This window comes from Periplaneta americana, chromosome 9, assembly GCF_040183065.1.
Source record: "Periplaneta americana isolate PAMFEO1 chromosome 9, P.americana_PAMFEO1_priV1, whole genome shotgun sequence".
Lineage (NCBI taxonomy): Eukaryota > Metazoa > Arthropoda > Insecta > Blattodea > Blattidae > Periplaneta > Periplaneta americana.
In genome coordinates this window covers 167,971,624-167,990,396 of record NC_091125.1, presented here as the reverse complement: position 1 = coordinate 167,990,396, position 18,773 = coordinate 167,971,624, and the positions used below count along the sequence as shown (strand labels likewise).

Sequence of the window (18,773 nt, the reverse complement as noted above, 5' to 3'; positions counted from 1 at the left end):
ACACAGAATAAATATGGGAAATGCCTGTTATTATTCGGTTGACAAGCTTTTGTCATCTAGTCTGCTGTCAAAAAATCTGAAAGTTGGAATTTATAAAACAGTTACATTACCGGTTGTTCTTTATGGTTGTGAAACGTGGACTCCCACTTTGAGAGAGGAACATAGGTTAAGGGTGTTTGAGAATAAGGTTCTCAGGAAAATATTTGGGGCTAAGAGGGATGAAGTTACAGGAGAATGGAGAAAGTTACACAACACAGAACTGCACGCATTGTATTCTTCACCTGACATAATTAGGAACATAAAATCCAGACGTTTGAGATGGGCAGGGCATGTAGCACGTATGGGCGAATCCAGAAATGCATATAGAGTGTTAGTTGGGAGGCCGGAGGGAAAAAGACCTTTAGGGAGGCCGAGACGTAGATGGGAAGATAATATTAAAATGGATTTAAGGGAGGTGGGATATGATGATAGAGAATGGATTAATCTTGCTCAGGCTAGGGACCGATGGCGGGCTTATGTGAGGGCGGCAATGAACCTCCGGGTTCCTTAAACGCCGGTAAGTAAGTAAGAATGTATAAACTTTAACAACAAAAATATAATACATGTCTGCTTCTATAAAAGTTGTTGATTAAATTATTTAAAAACAGTTGTCTTATAATATTTAATTCAGTTATACAACTAAAGGCTGGACCACAATAAACCGGAAACGGAAACGAGGACGGAAATATTGTTAAAATACATATACAGTATTTAAATGTAAGCATTCACAAATAACGAAAAGCTTGCCGGAGCCCGGGAACGGGTACGTGAAGGTTGGCCAAGTTTTAACCTCGACGTTCTCGTCTCCGATCACAACCTACTAGATTCATTCCGTTGTCATCATAAAGCTATTTGGTCGTCGTATATTTTGTAGCAAGGAGGCCATGACATAATTTCTTCTCCGTCCATTGCTTTTAACTAACCCAAAAATTCAGCAGAATCAATTTCCAATACATGCAACGTGTATATGCGACCAGATTAACACGTGAATTGAATTCTTAAATATTACGCGACATAAATTTTGAAGTTGGCTAACCTGTGTTCCTGTTTGCTGACTTGTACTCATGAGAGAACGCCATTGGTCAATTATACACAAATAACATCGGAATGCGTAACATCGACTTTACATATCGTTGACATAACATATCGATATACATAGTCGTTTCCGTTCTCGGTTTATTGTGAACAAAAAATCTTTACGTACTTCGCTTCCCGTTCTCATTCTGGTTTTCCTTCCCGGTTAATTGTGTACCAGCCTTGACAGCTTAAGTACGCTATGGAACGTGTCATTCTTGAGTGGTGATGAATTTCTCCGTGATTTAAATTGTTTGGACGGACGTAATTAAAAAATTAATTCTATTTGCGTCAACGTATTGCAATTCAACTTGGAAATGCAATGAGCGTTTTGGGTACTCTTCCCGAGTCCAGCCCTTTGGACGAACTCTTTCTCCTGTAAAATTTATTATTCTGTGTGTAAATATTCTATGATAAAACGACATTTAACGATAAAGAAGTATCTATGCCCAAAATTGGCAATATTAGACTGTTCTGTAATAGATTTAGGTATACCACCGTGTCCTGGAACTTCACATTTCCAAAAGTAGGCTATATATCTGAACACATTGTGTCTACAAATTCATATTTCAATGGACTGCATCATTTTTAATTCAAACTTCTTTAGGTACGACACGAGTCAAACCCTGTAAAACAAAATTCTGTGACAGACATTTCAAGAGAGCTTTGCGTGTTGTTGCTACGAAATAATTGTGTACGTTGCTATATTATCGCGTAAATAAAGTTGTTGATTGCGGTTTTTCACCGTCACCACCATCATCATTTCAAGAATAGATTGAACAGCCCGTTTCGCCAGCGAATAAGGATTATAAAGAATGGACACTTCTTCGCGTCGGTACCTTTGATGTAGCCGGGCTGATTTCAATGACCTTCAAGCCAGCTAAAGCGTGAGATTCTGCTTTCTCCCTAGAGTTGGCGCTGACATCACACCAGCTAGCAGTCGACACAGTGGAAATATAACACATATAATTAATACATCTAGGTACATTATGTACTCAAATAAAATAAATTGAATCCATAAAATAATAAATCCGTCATTAACTGTAATGTCTAGACTCTAGAGTTCCTTTATAATGAGAGTTGAGACGTTTACTCCAACAACAATTAAAATATGTAATGATTTGATAGCGCTGAAAATGGAAAAACAAAACTCTTACGAGAAGTAAAACCATATACCTACAGTATATTATATTATATACAAATATTAAACGAATTCGATACTTAATTTTATAACGTATTATATTATTTTATAATATAATTTATTATATCTGAAATATAAAATATTATTATTACAACAAGTTTGTCACTGAGAAATAAGGAAAAGCTGTTAACTTGAATTTATTTGAAGCAAAGCGTTACTGGATTATGCAATAAGGTAGGCGATGTTTGGATCCTTGTCTCAATTCTATTCTCAATTATTATCTTAGCGTATGCTCGATTACACTAACCTCTAGCGCTTGAAAGTGGAACTAAACGCTGCGCACAGAGAAACAAAACACAGGAAAATTCGCTCATTGTCCATTCTTTATAATCCCTATTCGCTGGTTTCGCCTTCAGTCCATATTCTAACAGGTCTACCAACATTCCTTCTCCCTCTTGATTTATATGAAACTATTTCTCTAGGCAATCTCATTTCTTCTCTTCGGCCAACGTGTTGTTTCCATTTTAGTGTATTTTATTTTATTTTACCATTTACTGAAAAAAAAATAGAAATTCTCTGATATATTCAGTTCTTATTTTATCCACACACATTTCAAAGGAATTTTATTTCTGTGGTTTGCTATTTTATTTTATTTTATTTCCACAGTCCCTGATTCACTGTCATAATTATATTATAAGAGAGTCGGTAGGCCTTATTTTGTAGGAATGTAGCACGGTCTGTTTACATTTCCCTTTTAATGTTCTTCCCAATGGCTCCATTTGCTGATCGATAATTTTAGTCTCTCTTATTTATATCTCCATCCTTCTAGTAGGATAGATTACAACTTAGATAACTGAAGTGTGACACTTGTTCCAATATGGTATTTTCTAAGGTTATTTCTGATCTTACATTGTACTTGCCCCAAAATCATGGGCGGAGAGAGAACCGTTTTCATGGAGGTACAAAGCAAAAGCACAGAATCCCCCTATAACGGGGTTATGGGGGACATCATTTACCTCCTCCCCCTGTTATAACGTGACTGTGGTACAGTATATTGGAATATGATCATTTAATAAATGCATTTTCGGGGACATGTTTCTTATAGTGTTACATCCATACCCGCGATGTTTCGGACCGAGTTGTATAGGATTTGAACTGTAGGTCAAATACAAATTATAATAGGACATAACTTAAAATAATCTCCCTCTTTTTCTCTGTCATCAGAAACATCTGCATGCATCAATAAAACTACGTAACAGTGCTAATAGAAACTTTTTTTACATAAAGTTTACCGTCCTGAAGATATCATATGAAATGTAAACTCTATTTTATTTAATCTCATCTTTAAGTTATTTTTATAACACATTATACCGGGATCACTTTTCTTTTTTCTGCATTGTTGTGCAATATGTTATTCATATATCTCCAAGTGGCGGCCTGAACACCTGCAGACATCTAACACATGAGTACAGGCTGTTACAAAAGAAACATTACAGTGCTTCCATTCCTCAAATGAGGTATAGAAATTCTCATGGATTCAAACATTTAAAATAAGTATTATAGTCCAGGCACATGATTTGAAGACATTAATTCATAAATTTAAGCACAGAAACTTAATCAGAAACAAAAGCAAAATAGATCTTTTGAATTCAATATGTTCTAACGTTAATAGAAAAAGAAAAGAATTCAGACAAGTTTGGGGGGGGGCAATGCCCCCCTATGCCGCCCCCCAATAACTCCGCCTATGCCCAAAATGCTAAAACTTTTGACTTTTTTGAAAATTTAAAATTAAAATACTATTAAAAGATTACACTGCTTTTTGCAGTTTGTCCTCGGTATCTTGTAAAGTCACCACATCATATGCGAAGAATAATACAAGTTATTTAAATTAAATGTTCGGTTCATTCTAATTTCATCTTCAACTACGTACGGTCGGAGCCCTTCATTTCTATTTCGTTAATGAATTTCCCTGATTTTATTTTGACTCATATTTTTGTTTTCACATATAGCCTATGCTTAGAACCACTTTAATTCAGTTTTCAGGATATCTATTTATTTCCATGATGTCTCATAGTTTGTTTTCTACAAATTTATACAAATTAATGCATATGTAAGTGTGGCTGGGGCTGTCGCCGGGCATTGTATCTTGTGTGCAGTGCTACTACTTTATACTGTCGAAACCAGTGAGTGCAATCACATTGTTGAGAAGATTTTTGCTAGAAAATACGCCGAAATCAGGTGCTGAATGAACGAGAGAATAGCATGAAAGAAAGCGTGTAAATGAACCACCTAAAACTGAGCCAAAAACTAAAAACAATAGACTGGAGATAGTAGCAGGCTGCAAGGAAAGGGTAGCATAATCAACAAGTGCTATGACTGATCCACCTGGTGTCAGTGATTCAAAATGAAATCATAGTTCATCGTAAATACATTTCAAATCAAATAGAAGTGCTCAATAAGTACTTGAAAAGCAATTTATAGGCTAAATAATAATTTTGGGTTCACACTGTGGAGTAACGGTTAGCACGTCTGACCGCGAAACCAGGTGGACCAGGTTCGAATCCCGATCGAGGCAAGTTATCTGGTTGCGGTTTTTCCGGGGTTTTCCCTCAACACAATATGAGCAAATGCTGGGTAACTATCGGTGCTGGACCTCGGACTCATTTCACCGGCATTATCACCTTCATTCCATTCAGACGCTAAATAACCTATAGTCCCGTCGCTCTAATTTCCGGCAGCCAATCGCGTTGCAGGTCAGCTACATTTAAACGTGTGCGTCTTGTGATTCGCTTATGAAGACGTTATTCATTTCTTAAGGCTCGATAAATACTTAATATAATCGCCCGCCATTTTGGCTCTTTCGTTGGCGTTCGCAGAAAGCACACGAAGGCGTTATTTGCCGCTCAATTATTTGCTGAATTACAGTGCGTTTGATTTATTATCATAGGAGCTAGGACATGACAATGTTTAACGGTGTGGCAAATAGATTCCTCGTATGGTAGCTCGGCAACGAAAGAACAAAAATGGCGAACGATACTACCTACCTAGACTTTATAGAGCCTTCACTTTCTAAGACATAAGCAAAGAGGCGGAGTCACGCCGGAAATAACAGCGTCGCGACTATAGATGTCGATACAACGTAGTAAAATAATCCACCAAAATATATATATATATATATATATATATATATATATATATATATATATAATTTGGTTTTGTTCGCTTAATTTTTCATCTCGTATCTTAGCTATCATAAACGAATTATTTCACTTTTAAATTCTAAAGAGCATTGAATACAATAGTGTTGCATTTAATCTTAATTTACCGTCTCTTATTGCAAGGATATTTATGAAGATTACTACTCATTTAGAGCTTAAGACGTTTGACTTGTGTCGTGCGTAATCCTCATCATCATCATCATCATCATCATCATCATCATCATCATCATCATCATGTTAGTCTATTTTCACCCCAGAATTTGTACTGATCTACTTTCAGATTCTTAAAGCGTTCATTCATATAAAACAAACATTTTATCAAACTGCTTATATTTTCTCACAGCATACAAACAAGACTTACGCATGTGTGTATATGTATTTGAATGTTTGTACGTGTATAGACTACAGAGCTATTCATTTTATTTCCAGGGTCAGTTCAGAACACTACAGTGAAATAACGCGCTCTAGCGGTAAATTAAAACACTATTTGATGATTCATTCGGAAATGCGGATAAGTGAGCGATACTATAATAAAAATCCGAACGCAACGAACGAATTTTTTCCGGCAAGTGAGCGCCACCTTAACTGTTCAGCCTGTTCCTCTTCACCTGAAATGGCAAGTTCCAAATAAAACTTCCCAAACAAGAAGTATGTTAATGAATTGCGGAATATTTTTTTACTTATCTTATAGAGTTCTGGAAGTCTCTATTATGTAATACGCTGTTGATATTAACGGAACGGAATGAAAAATGTTTCTACACACGCGATTCGAGGGCCAAAGTAGCGGCCTCAAGTACTGCACGCTATGTTTCAATTAGGAAACGATTGCGATATACAGTATGTATATATAAACATAAAATATCGGTTTCGAGTTTTAGTAAATGTCCGTGGTTTCTCGACCACAAGCATACTTAAATCCAAAATTAGATAAAAGAAATAACTGCCAATTATGTGTAAGAAATATGATGACCTCGCGGAAAACACTCCTACTCGTATGATGATACTCCAACCAGAAATAAAGACAAGGTGAACATTGCGACCGGAAATCATTGCTCGGTAAGAAAAACACACAGAAACGAGTTTGGAGTGGAGTATACGTAGCTCAGAAAATCATTTCTGTGCCTATTCAGAATCACTTATTTCAGAACAAAGCTCTTCGATCATCTGTTCTTGTTCAGAACTGCTGCATTTGCGGAATTGTTCCAAACAGTTCAATTTTTCTTCGATCTTCATGTATGTATGTATGTATGCATGTATGTTGACCAGACGTACTCTTTTATCCAGACATGTCCTCCTTTTTAAGCCTTTGTCCGGGGTCCGGGGGGATTTAAAAAAAGTCAAGAAATGTCCTCCTTTTCGTAACTTATACGCCTGATATTTTGAAATTATCTGATTTGACGCCTTTTTCAAGCTTCTTGTCTGTAGGTGGCAGCAACATCGACGGAATATACCCTTTGCAAATGTTATGTTTTATTTAACGACGCTCGCAACTGCAGAGGTTATATCAGCGTCGCCGGATGTGCCGGAATTTTGTCCCGCAGGAGTTCTTTTACATGCCAGTAAATCTACTGACATGAGCCTGTCGCATTTAAGCACACTTAAATGCCATCGACCTGGCCCGGGATCGAACCGCAACCTTGGGCATAGAAGGCCAGCGCTATATACCCTTTGCCAACGATCATAATAACTCTCTTTCCTCCTCCTTGTTATGATCGTTGCAAATCGGGAAATCTGGGTGCAAATGTAAATTTAAATAGATATTTTCTGTCCTCTTTAATAATGATTATAGTTCCCTTGACTTTCATATGTAGCTAACTATTAAATCATTATTATTATTAAGTTTTTTCATAATTATTTTGTAATAAAATCGATATTAAGACAGCGAGATATTAACATAGCCTAAATATGTACTGTAAATATTTTGTAATAAAATAGATATTGACGTAATTTAAAGTACAATATAGGCCTATACTTAAATCTAGGTATACATATTTTGTCCTCTTTTTTTTTTTTTTCTTCGAACAATGCCCTTTTTGAAACTTTGTGTCCTCTTTTTTTATCGATGTGAATCTGGTCACTCTGTATGTATGTATGTATGTATGTATGTATGTATGTATGTATGTATGTATATGTATTTTTTAAGTTGGTTATTTAACGACGCTGTACCAACTACAGGTTATTTAGCGTCGATGAGATTGGTGATAGCGAGATGGTATTTGGCGAGATGAGGCCTAGAATTCGCCATAGATTACCTGGTACTCACCTTACGGTTGGGGAAAAACTCGAAAAAACCCAACCAGGTAATCAATCTAAGCAGGGATCGAACCCGGGCCCGACGCAACTTCAGACCGGCAGGTTAGCGCCTTAACCGACTGAGCCACGTCGGTTGCCTTGTATGTATGTATGCATTGCTTCATATTCATCATGTAGTTCGCCTTCTATGATGCACCAAGGGCAATGGTGGTTAAGAGAACTACAGCTTTCGAGAGTCGTCCACTAAAAAATAAAAATTTTACGCAGGAGGGAGATGGCCGATAAATTTTGCCTGTAGCCCTCTATCAGTACCGGGGCTTCTTTACCTACGACACGACCTTCCAGTTTTATCTCCTTCTCCTACAAGGCCATGCTAAGGATTTTATATCCTTCGCCTTGGCCGTGTTTGAACCCGCGAACCTGAGATCCAACGGATGGCGTGTAATCAGGCAGGTCTGGATGCTTCTCCCGTGAACTATGTTCTTACACGAGTCCTGACCACATGTCCACGAAGTCCCGCTGCTTACAAATGTGTAGTGTTGGTTCACAAGGTTCGAAAACGAAATTCTTGAATTATATGTAGTAATTTAATTGTGCATATTTTGTTATTTTTATTGCATATATCCTGGTTTTCAGTGCATACTTGCATGCATATTTTTAGTATTTTTAGTATATAGGTAGTATATTATATGAATTCGCCTACTGGTAATGATGAAAGAATCAGCAATACAGGAACAATAATTTGCACTTCAAAAGACAACGGAGAATACTGTAAGTCTCACCTTATTGTGCGTCATGATGTCATGAACTCAACGAATTTTCTGCACTTTAAGGCGCAATTCACACAGAGAAGACGTAGACAGGACGTGGCTCGGACGTCAGGCGGAGACATGACGCGGACATGACGTGAGCAAAGCATACTGAAGAGTCAAAAGTCTTTGCAACACTTGGCGCGTCGCACAGCTTTCGTAATTCTTCTTCAGACGATGAGGATGCCCTGGCTATCGTACAAGTGGATAATATTAAAAAAACAGATACGATTTTGTGTGCAGCCTTAGTGGTTGAAAAAGAGGAAGAATGTATGCGATATCCTATTTATTTAATTTATTTTATTTGGCCCGGGTTTGAATCCATGTCGGGGCAAATTCCCTGGTTGAGTTTTTTTCCGGGGTTTTCCCTGAACCCATACGAGCAAATGCTGGGTAATTTCCGGTGCTGGACCCCGGACTTATTTCACCGGCATTATCACCTTCATATCATACTGACGCTACATAACCTAAGATGTTGATAAAGCGTCGTAAAATAACTTACAAAAAAAAAATATATATACCATATTACACCATCTCTTCACAAATTGAATATCAAATTCAAAATCGGCGCGAATTTTCTTTTACAGTCAGACGCCACGTGTCGCATTGAAGGTCCACTCGTGACTCGAAAGAGGTGAAGCGCTGGCTTCGATGTGGCGTGCCCCCATCCCTTCCTCTCTGTGTGCATTGATGCATTTATTTACATGGGAGAGACTCGAAAAGTCATCATGTCTCCGCCCCATGTCCGAGTCACGTCTTCTCTGTGTGAACTGCGCCTAATATCTCGAACACGTGACGTAAGACATTACTTCTCTCACATTTTATCTTTTCTTTTTTTTTTTTTTTTTTTTTTTTTTTTTGCGGAATGTGCATCAGCTGTAAAAGTTACTGTATGTGACAACATGTACACTGAGCTCTCCCCACACAAACAACTACTGCTAAGCAATTCCCATGTATAGTTGCAGGCTATTTATACATCCATCGCTTATGCATGGTTTATTAGTAACGTTTCCTGTCTCAACTCTACATAAGTATCGCGTAAAAACTGTACACGGTTTATTAGTAAGACCGATAGAGTTTAAAGTATAAACGTTAGAATGGAATGCATGTACTTATTTCCTCTTCTGGTTTAAATGACTTGTTATTCTATTTTTGAATTTGTTTACATATCAGATTATACAGTACATTGTGCATTACGCCCATTTCCTTTGTTGTTTATGAGTTACGAAATTACAGCAAATTAAAAATAATAAAAAAAGATGTTAAATGTATTAAAGTGTCCAATCAATAGGTATGTGATTTTATGGTGATTATTTTATCCTGATTTCGGTAATTTAAATGGTTTTATTTCAGTGAACATTTCGCAAAAAAAAAAAAAAAAAAATTCGCATCCTAAAGAAACTTCAGAAATAATAAAATAACCTGTTTTAAAATTATTATTGAAAAAATACCTTTGAAACTAACTAACGCTTCATTAACTAAATTCATAATTCAGTTTCATTCCACTGTGAGGGGGTGACGACACTGCCTTCTTGATCACACGAAGGCAGTTGTTGCGGGAAAGAGAAATGACCGTTGCATGCTTACGCTGCTCCGTGGAAGTAGTCCCTGAAACTTCGTACATGGTTGCCAGATACCACACGTATATAATGCTGAACGATCAAATATGTAGAAATGTTCATGTATGTTTTATAACAAAGCCCATTTTCAATTTTTATTTGGAAGAAAGAGTAATTTGTCGTTCGGATTCTCCACGAAACCTGTTGTTTGTTAAAAATGTCGTGATTATGAAGTAATTTCGTGAATTGATATCGATTTCACGAAAACTTGCAGATATATTTCATCTCTTAATTTTGGACTTTGATCAAGGGATTTGCATTTTCCATGCAGAAAATTAATTTTTAACACATTTCGAGTAAATCGTTGATACACACCACTATCAATCAATAAAATTCTTGGCCTATTTCAAGCAAATACATTTTTTTAATTAGTCAAAATAAATTTGCTTCAGTTGTTGCTCCGTTTTTGTACCCAGAAAGTGTCGGTGTTCGTGTATGATGAATAGGGACCGGATTTTTATGTAATTACGTATTATATTCCTTTCAGCCTAACGTATATAAATAACAAATCTTTGCGAATCTTGTAATTACCATTAATATATTAAAATTTGATACTAGGCCTACATAGTTTTACATATTTACCCCACATTATATATTATGGCTTGGTATTACATAAATCTACATATTTAGGGGTTTTATTCATTTTTACTTCTCTAAAAGGGGGAAAAAAAACTTCTGCTGGGGAAGTTTACAATTTGAAATAACCCAAGAAAGGATATATTTCGGGACGAAACATAACGTCCTTAGTTCCAGGATGTAATAGAGGCACTCACCCCATACCACCCACTGTAAATATCAGTGAACAAAAGGCAACCTTTCTCATACAACTATCTTGAATTGTAAAAATCACTCAGAAAGTAGCATTGCCTCCATGCGGTGGGGTGGGACGAAGACGACATGATTTGTCTCGAACTATAATTATTGTTCTGCACACGTCTTAATAAGCCGTTCCCATGCAATTTGCAACCTTACTCACCATCTTCTTAATTCTTCCAGGGAAAATCCGTGTCAAGTCTGATATGAGACTTTCAGATTATTGCTTGACCTCTTTATTTTAAATTTAGTAGACCTATACGGAAATGGGATTTTTCGAGCAATTAGAAAGTATGGTTCTCGACTGGAATAATCCTACCCTTCTGAATGAGGCAGGAATGTCAATTTTGAAACAACAGTTTGTAAATGTCTATAGTTTGAGGTTTGTTTCGTACAGGGAGCAACTAAAATGCATATGTCGCACATCTCCTCTTATTTTCTCCTAATCCAGTAAAGCGAAACAGTGCTTGCAGTACTGTTGTGTCATTCATTTCACTCCGTTCTCTAGTTTTAGTACTTACAGTACCTATAAAGTGCAAGTGAGTGTATCTACTGCTTTCAACTAAAATGGCCCCTGTATCTTCAACCCTAACGACATAAATAAAATCATTGATTGCGGTGGACGAAGCTTTCACTACAGATGGAAAAATAGTAATGTGTCAAGTGTGTGGTAAAAAAGTCGGGTACTCTGTGAAATCACAACTGGAGAGTCTTACCTATCCTATACCTGCCAGATATTGATATTAAATATTTTCATGATTTTACCTATTTTGGTTCATATTCAGCTTATTTTTCTTACATAAATATGTACATATTTCGCACCTTGATATTACATAAAAATCCGGTCCCTAATGATGAAGTGCGCCTGGTGTACTGTCAGCCTGCATAACATTAGAATAAGTTAAGTTTGAGCGGGGTTCATAAAAATTGTTTTTCCTAAAAGCGTCACTGCCGCCTACGAGCTTTCAGCGATTCTCATGTGTCTGCAGTTAGAAGTGGGCGGAGACAAATTATAATCGTGCTCGGACATCCTGTTAGGTCTGAGACATCAAACGTAACAGCCTCTCAGAATAGCAATATTCCGGTCCCAATGGGGAGAGGTGCTAAAGTTAATCTAACAAGGCTCTGCTTTATCCCATCCCATTTCTAGTTCACTCTCTTCGAAGTACGTGTTGCTGACGTCACTACTGTACAGTGTGTAACAAAAAAATCTCTGACAAATTTTGGAAGCGAGTTCTCCACAACGAAGCAAGGAAAAACTCGTATAAACATGTCCGGAAATGCCTGGTTTTATGAGTCAAACGACAACGAAGACAAAATAATGATGCTTTAATTCAAACTGATGGAATAACTTGCATTTGCAAATACATAGTAATAATGCGCAAATCAAGCTTTCAGGTGTAACTCCCTGTGAAGTTGATTTGAATAATTTCGAGGGAAAAATTGTTCCGGGGTCGGGTATCGAACCCGGGACCTTTGGTTAAACGTACCAACGCTCTACCAACTGAGCTACCCGGGAACTCTACCAGACATCGATCCAATTTTTCCCTCTAGTACACTCAATGTTGGTTGCTTGACGGTTGTCAGCCCACTTTGAGGTCTGTGGATATAGAGGGAAAAATTGGATCGGTGTCTGGTAGAGTTCCTGGGTACCTCAAATGGTAGAGCGTTGGTACGTTTAACCAAAGGTCCCGGGTTCAATACCCGGCACCGGAACAATTTTTCCCTCGAAATTATTCATATTAATAATGTTTTAAACTTTCAATTCACAGAAAATACTTAAAATGTCCTTCGCCTGTTTCAATGCGCGCAGATACGTGACTCACAAAGGAACCGTCCCAGGTCGTGTAGCTTCAATTTAATGAAAATGCATATTTAAGGTAATTTTCGTTCGTTAAGAAACGTGGTGATAGTCGTTCTTTTCGTTTTTTCCTCGTTTACGAAATATAATGACTTGAAAATCGATGCTACTTATGCCACTTCTTACGCGCACTCGCATCCCCATAGTTCCGCGACACCGTATTATAGCTCCCGCATTAATGCTTTAGTCTATTTTCTTTTTCTCTTAATTATTATAGCCTATTATAGCCCTCCTGATAGAGCTTGCCTTCTTCCGGGCAACAGCAACAGGGCTATCAAACTACTACTAATATTCCAAATACTATTTAACTGTCTTATAGATCGATTAATTAAAATGTGTCTCAGTGAAACGTACAGCAGAGTCCGTATAGGTCTGTTTCTGTCAGAAGCGTTTACAATTCACTGCGGGCTAAAGCTAGGAGATACACCATCACCTTTACTTTTTAACTTTGCGTCTAGAGTATGCCATTAGGAAAGTCCAGGATAACAGAGAGGGTTTGGAATTGAATGGGTTACATCAGCTGCTTAGATGACGTGAATATGTTAGGAGAAAATCCACAAGCGATTAGGGAAAATACGGGAATTTTACTTGAAGCAAGTAAAGAAATAGGTTTGGAAGTAAATCCCGAAAAGACAAAGTATATGATTATGCCTCGAAACGAGAATATTGTACGAAATGGAACTATAAAAATTGGAAATGTATCCTTTGAAGAGGTGGAAAAATTCAAATACCTGGGAACAACAGTAACAAATATAAATGATACTCGGGAGGTAATTAAACACAGAATAAATATGGGAAATGCCTGTTATTATTCGGTTGAGAAGCTTTTATCATCCAGTCTGCTGTCAAAAAATCTGAAAGTTAGAATTTATAAAACAGTTATATTACCGGTTGTTCTATATGGTTGTGAAACTTGGATTCTCACTTTGAGAGAGGAACATAGGTTAAGGGTATTTGAGAATAAGGTACTTAGGAAAATATTTGGGGTTAAGAGGGATGAAGTTACAGGAGAATGGAGAAAGTTACACAACATAGAACTGCAAGCATTGTATTCTTCACCTGACATAATTAGGAACATTAAATCTAGACGTTTGAGATGGGCAGGGCATGTAGCACGTATGGGGGAATCCAGAAATGCATATAGAGTGTTAGTTGGGAGGCCGGAGGCAAAAAGACCTTTGGGGAGGCCGAGACGTAGATGGGAAGATAATATTAAAATGGATTTGAGGGAGGTGGGATATGATGATAGAGACTGGATTAATCTTGCTCAGGAAAATTTGAAGGTCCTATCCAACCTTCCAGTGTTGAACGTCCCTTGTGAGTTCAGTACAGGCAGGTGAACTATTCTGTGTTATATTTCCTACATCTTAATACGATTTAATTTAAGTCATTAAGCAGTGAAATAACATGCAGTATGTTTCAAACCGTAAGCTCCAATTTCTTTTTGAAATCTATGTCTTTAAATGTTTATGGTGGAGTAGCAGAGATCATATCATCATGATTAAAAGACGTTCACTACAACGGGTTGTTTTAGCTTACACACCGCATTACCTCTAATATACAGCTGAAAGATTATGTTTCAATTATTCTCACGGTTAGGTCTCTCTCAATACTAGATTTCACAAAAACATTGTCTTCAAACGCTTGGGTGAAAATTTCCACACTTACAATTTGTCAGAAAGTGTAGTGTCAGTGATTGGATCAAGTGCAGTGTATTCACAATCAGCTGTTCCCACACCTTCCACCTCAACATCACAGCCGTCAACAACACAACCAGACTCCGCAGAAGAGGGTGACGGCGAGAAAATTATATTTTTCTCCGCATATGTATGTTTTTCTTATTTTTATTTAGTGACTAGCCGTACCCGTGCGCTCCGCTGCACCCGTTAGAAATAAATATAAAGTAGTTACATAATTAAAATAGGGCATTTGATCCAGGGAACATTCGTGTTTAATAGAAGGATAAATCGTTTAATATGTTACTTAATTTAAATTGTATTTAAATAATTAAAATGCGATCATTTTGGTCCAGAGACCACTCATTGGTGCAATGACAATTTATTCCTTTAACATGTTTCTTAATTTTTATTACATGCATCCATACTTTAATGAAGACTGACATATCATTTAGATTTAATGTGTACACTTTATTTTACTTGCTATATGTTTCCATTGAATTATGATAATAACTTAATTTTAGCCCTTGTTTTCTACGTATTCAGTAAATGGCGCTTGGGCTACTATGGTTATGAACCCTTCAAATAACTTAAATTACTTATATTATATTATATTATATTATATTATATTATATTATATTATATTATATAAAAATTGTGTTGATAACGGATGTACACCGATAAGTAAGTTTTTAATTTGTTATGGGGGCTCTTGAATCTCAGGAGCAACAAATTTTATTTTACAACAGCGCAACATAATCTGCTTGGCTCATTACCCCATTTTTTTGCATTGCATTTAATGCATATGTATTTTATGTATTTTAGCTCGATTCAATTGAGCATAGTTAAAATTAGGATTATAAAATAATGGAATGCTAAGCTAACATATTATTGCTGCATACTAACTCAATACACTCTTATGGTTCGTTAATTCTCAGAGATAAACACTATTTTAAGAAATACAGGAAACGAATACACAGAATAGCCTATCAAGTTGTTTGTGCATAAGAAGCTATTTTAATCTTACCTGTCCTCAATTCACTCACAAGTTACTGGAATAACATTATAGCATTATGTCCATATAGAGAAACTACACTTTCCAATGGTGAAACAATAATTAATTACACAAATCGGTTAATTTAGCTTCCGATATTACTTCATACAAACACAGAAACATTCTCTGTAGGCTGTCTTTCATAGCTTTCGATTGTTGCTGTCCAAGGCCCCTTATAGACGAAGTCATTTGTTTTTTAATTCATTACACGGCCTTAGATGGCAGTTATTTTAATTTTAAAACTCATTTATCTCATTAAATATCAGTCCTATCAAAATTTTTCAAGGAATAAAACTTATCGGAAATTATTTTAAAGAAACTTTTGTTATGTAACATTTTTCACAAAAATTAATAATAAGCGAGATATTTCGATTTATTTAATTCAGACCCCTTATAACCCCCCTTTGAAATAATGTATTTTGAATGCCATATAGCCTAAAATCTAAGTTACAACGAACTTCATTTATATTCCAATTTTCATCGAAATCCGTTCAGCCATTATCGCGTGAAAAGGTAACAAACATACAGACAGACATACAAACAAAAATTTCAAAAAAGCGATTTTCGGTTTGAGGGTGGTTAATTATATATGTTAGGACCAATTATTTTTGGAAAATCGAAAATTACCAGAAAAATTTCGGCTACAGATTTATTATTAGTATAGATATTTAGGCTATTATTAATTTTTAGCGACATTTCTGGGGATTTTTTAACAAAATTTGGAGAGATTTAGCTACTTTTTGTTGAAATTTTAGCGAGATTGTAGGGCGACAGTGGATAGACATGTACCGATAGCAACAATCGACTGTCCGCGAAAGTTATTATGTGGAACAAATTTAAGTTGTTGGATTACATTTCGAAACGTAATGAATGTCCCTTTCAATAACAACTCAGCCAGACATTTCCGGACATACCAAATGTTTATAGGACGTGTGGAGAAATCGTTCCCAAAGTTTGTTCCAATATTTTTTTTATAAAAACTCTTAGCAGCCACTCAAAATATAACCTGCAAGGTACACAATAGTACTGAGATATATAAAAAAAAGTAACTACCGGTATATAAATAGTTATTTTACTCACCATCTGAATACGGATGAAAAATATTGTGAGGGAAGTTATCCAGGTTGACTGCGCAAGAATACTAATATCATTTGACCAACGTCCTTTACCATCACATCTGCAAATAATAAACACACGTTAATCTTGGACACACACTGCGAATTTACCCACAACACTCTAGTCAGTAAATCTACCACCATCAATACAGTGATGCCAACTTCAAAGAAGTTTCTCTACACCAACACAATTGTTGGACATTTAAAAACATCAAAGAAACTGAAATACCTGAAGAAATTTCACAAACTGAGATTTTTACTAATCGTGCAAAAGTCATGTAATGATTCAAATTTGAAATTCAGCACTTAATTTTTGAAACTACTGCATGGCAGAAATTACGATATCTAAGCAATAAGAATGAAATCATTCCTACTAGTATGCAACACGCATTATTTGAAGCACTGCTTCGTAAATGTTTCATTCTTAACATAAAGCGTATTCCGAATCTCACCGGACCGGTGGACATCGATGACGTCACGCTGCAGCGAAGTGGGAACAAAACTGCTGGAAGGTTCAATGGCTAACATGGTGGCTGTACAAGTTGTTATCTGTGCTACGCTAGCAAGATTTTGCGAAATTTCAGTACTGTGCTCTCGTTCAAAGAAAAGAGAGCATAAACAATTTATTTCTTGAACCGGTAGTATTAACTGGTCCGTTGACATTTTCGCTCATAAGCCATTAACATTTTTTTTTTTACGCTGTGCTCATTACAAACAATACAGCAGAACTAAAGCAGAACACACCGCCATGACACAACAGTGCACGATGTCATTCGTCTGCTAATTCCCGCCCTATACAAGAACCAATCAGATTCACTGATGAATACTGCCACCACCTCTGCAAGCTGATGGAACCGCTGCGACACCGGTGGAGCATCAGTGACGTCATCGTTGAAATTCGGAACACCGTGATGCCATCAGATTGCTCAGCGCTGAGATTCGGAATACGCTCATATGTGACGTCCACCGCTGTGAAGTAACGTTTAGCATGCCTGATCGTGTAACGGGCGGACCCGGGTTCAAATCCTAGTCGGGACAAGTTAGCTGGTTGGGGTTTTTCCGGAGTTTTCCCTCAACCCATTAAGAGTAAATGCTGGACAACTTTCGGCGCTGGACCCTGGACTCATTTCGCCGGCATTATCACATTCATCTCACTCAGACGCTAGATAACCAGTGTGCAGTTGATAAAGCGTGGTAAAATAACCAATTAAAAAACATAGGTGACTTGTTAGTTAATTTAATGGTTGTGATTATTAAAAATATCACTCACAGAACAGGCTGAAGTGTAAAGGCCCATTCACAATGAAAATTAAACATAACCGTAACATAAACACAGAATTTTGCGCCCAGGCTACAAAATGGGATCATTCACAATGATTCACATAAGCATTGACATAAACATTACCGTAAGACGTTAACATGAAAGTTTGCAAACTCCAAACTTTCATGCTTATGCTTACGTGATTTGCAAACAAAACACAATCGTGGAGCGCTGAAGTATACGACAGAATATGAGGAAATGGCGTCGTTGTTATGTTTCCATGGTTACCAAGTATGTTAGCTGTTATGTTTATGTTCCCACCGTGAATGATGGTATGACTTCTTGATTTTACCGTAACGTTTATATTCATAAGTTAACGCTTACGTTATGTTTAATTTTCATTGTGAATGAGCCTAAGCCTTCGGGTCTCTCCTCCGTAAAAAAGAAAGAGAAAAATCACATGTTTACTGTGTTCCTATAAATTATACTGAAAGAGGGAATTGACTGGAGCTATTGAAATGGAGAATGGAGACATTTAATGCGGTCAGGCAGAGAAGCAAAAGTAGTGCTGACGTGAGTAAAGAAGAAGAAAAATAATTTCATTCATTTCTGTACCTGTACATAAAAATTATTGCTCAAAATGTGCTCTTAGAGTGAATTATCGGTTAATTCTGTTTAAAAAATCACGAGCACTCGGAACGTAATAATAGTACATTATGCAACGAGCCTATAATGGTAGTAATTAAGACGCGAGTATGTTTATGAAACGAGCGCAAGCGAGTTTCATAATTTTCATACGAGCGTCTTAATTACCATTATAGGCAAGTTTCATAAGACTTC

At 36.7% G+C, this 18,773-nt stretch overlaps 1 protein-coding gene across 3 annotated transcripts in view; it reads right to left on the bottom strand.

Annotated features, from left to right (window-relative positions):
* Window positions 1-18,773, bottom strand: part of tim (timeless) — a 200,764-nt gene that overhangs the window by 174,132 nt on the left and 7,859 nt on the right. For all 3 annotated transcript variants that reach the window (XM_069836319.1, XM_069836323.1, XM_069836324.1), the window contains exon 2: window positions 16,638-16,734. The gene's annotated coding sequence lies outside the window, so the exon portion shown is untranslated. The remainder of the gene's footprint in view (window positions 1-16,637; window positions 16,735-18,773) is intronic.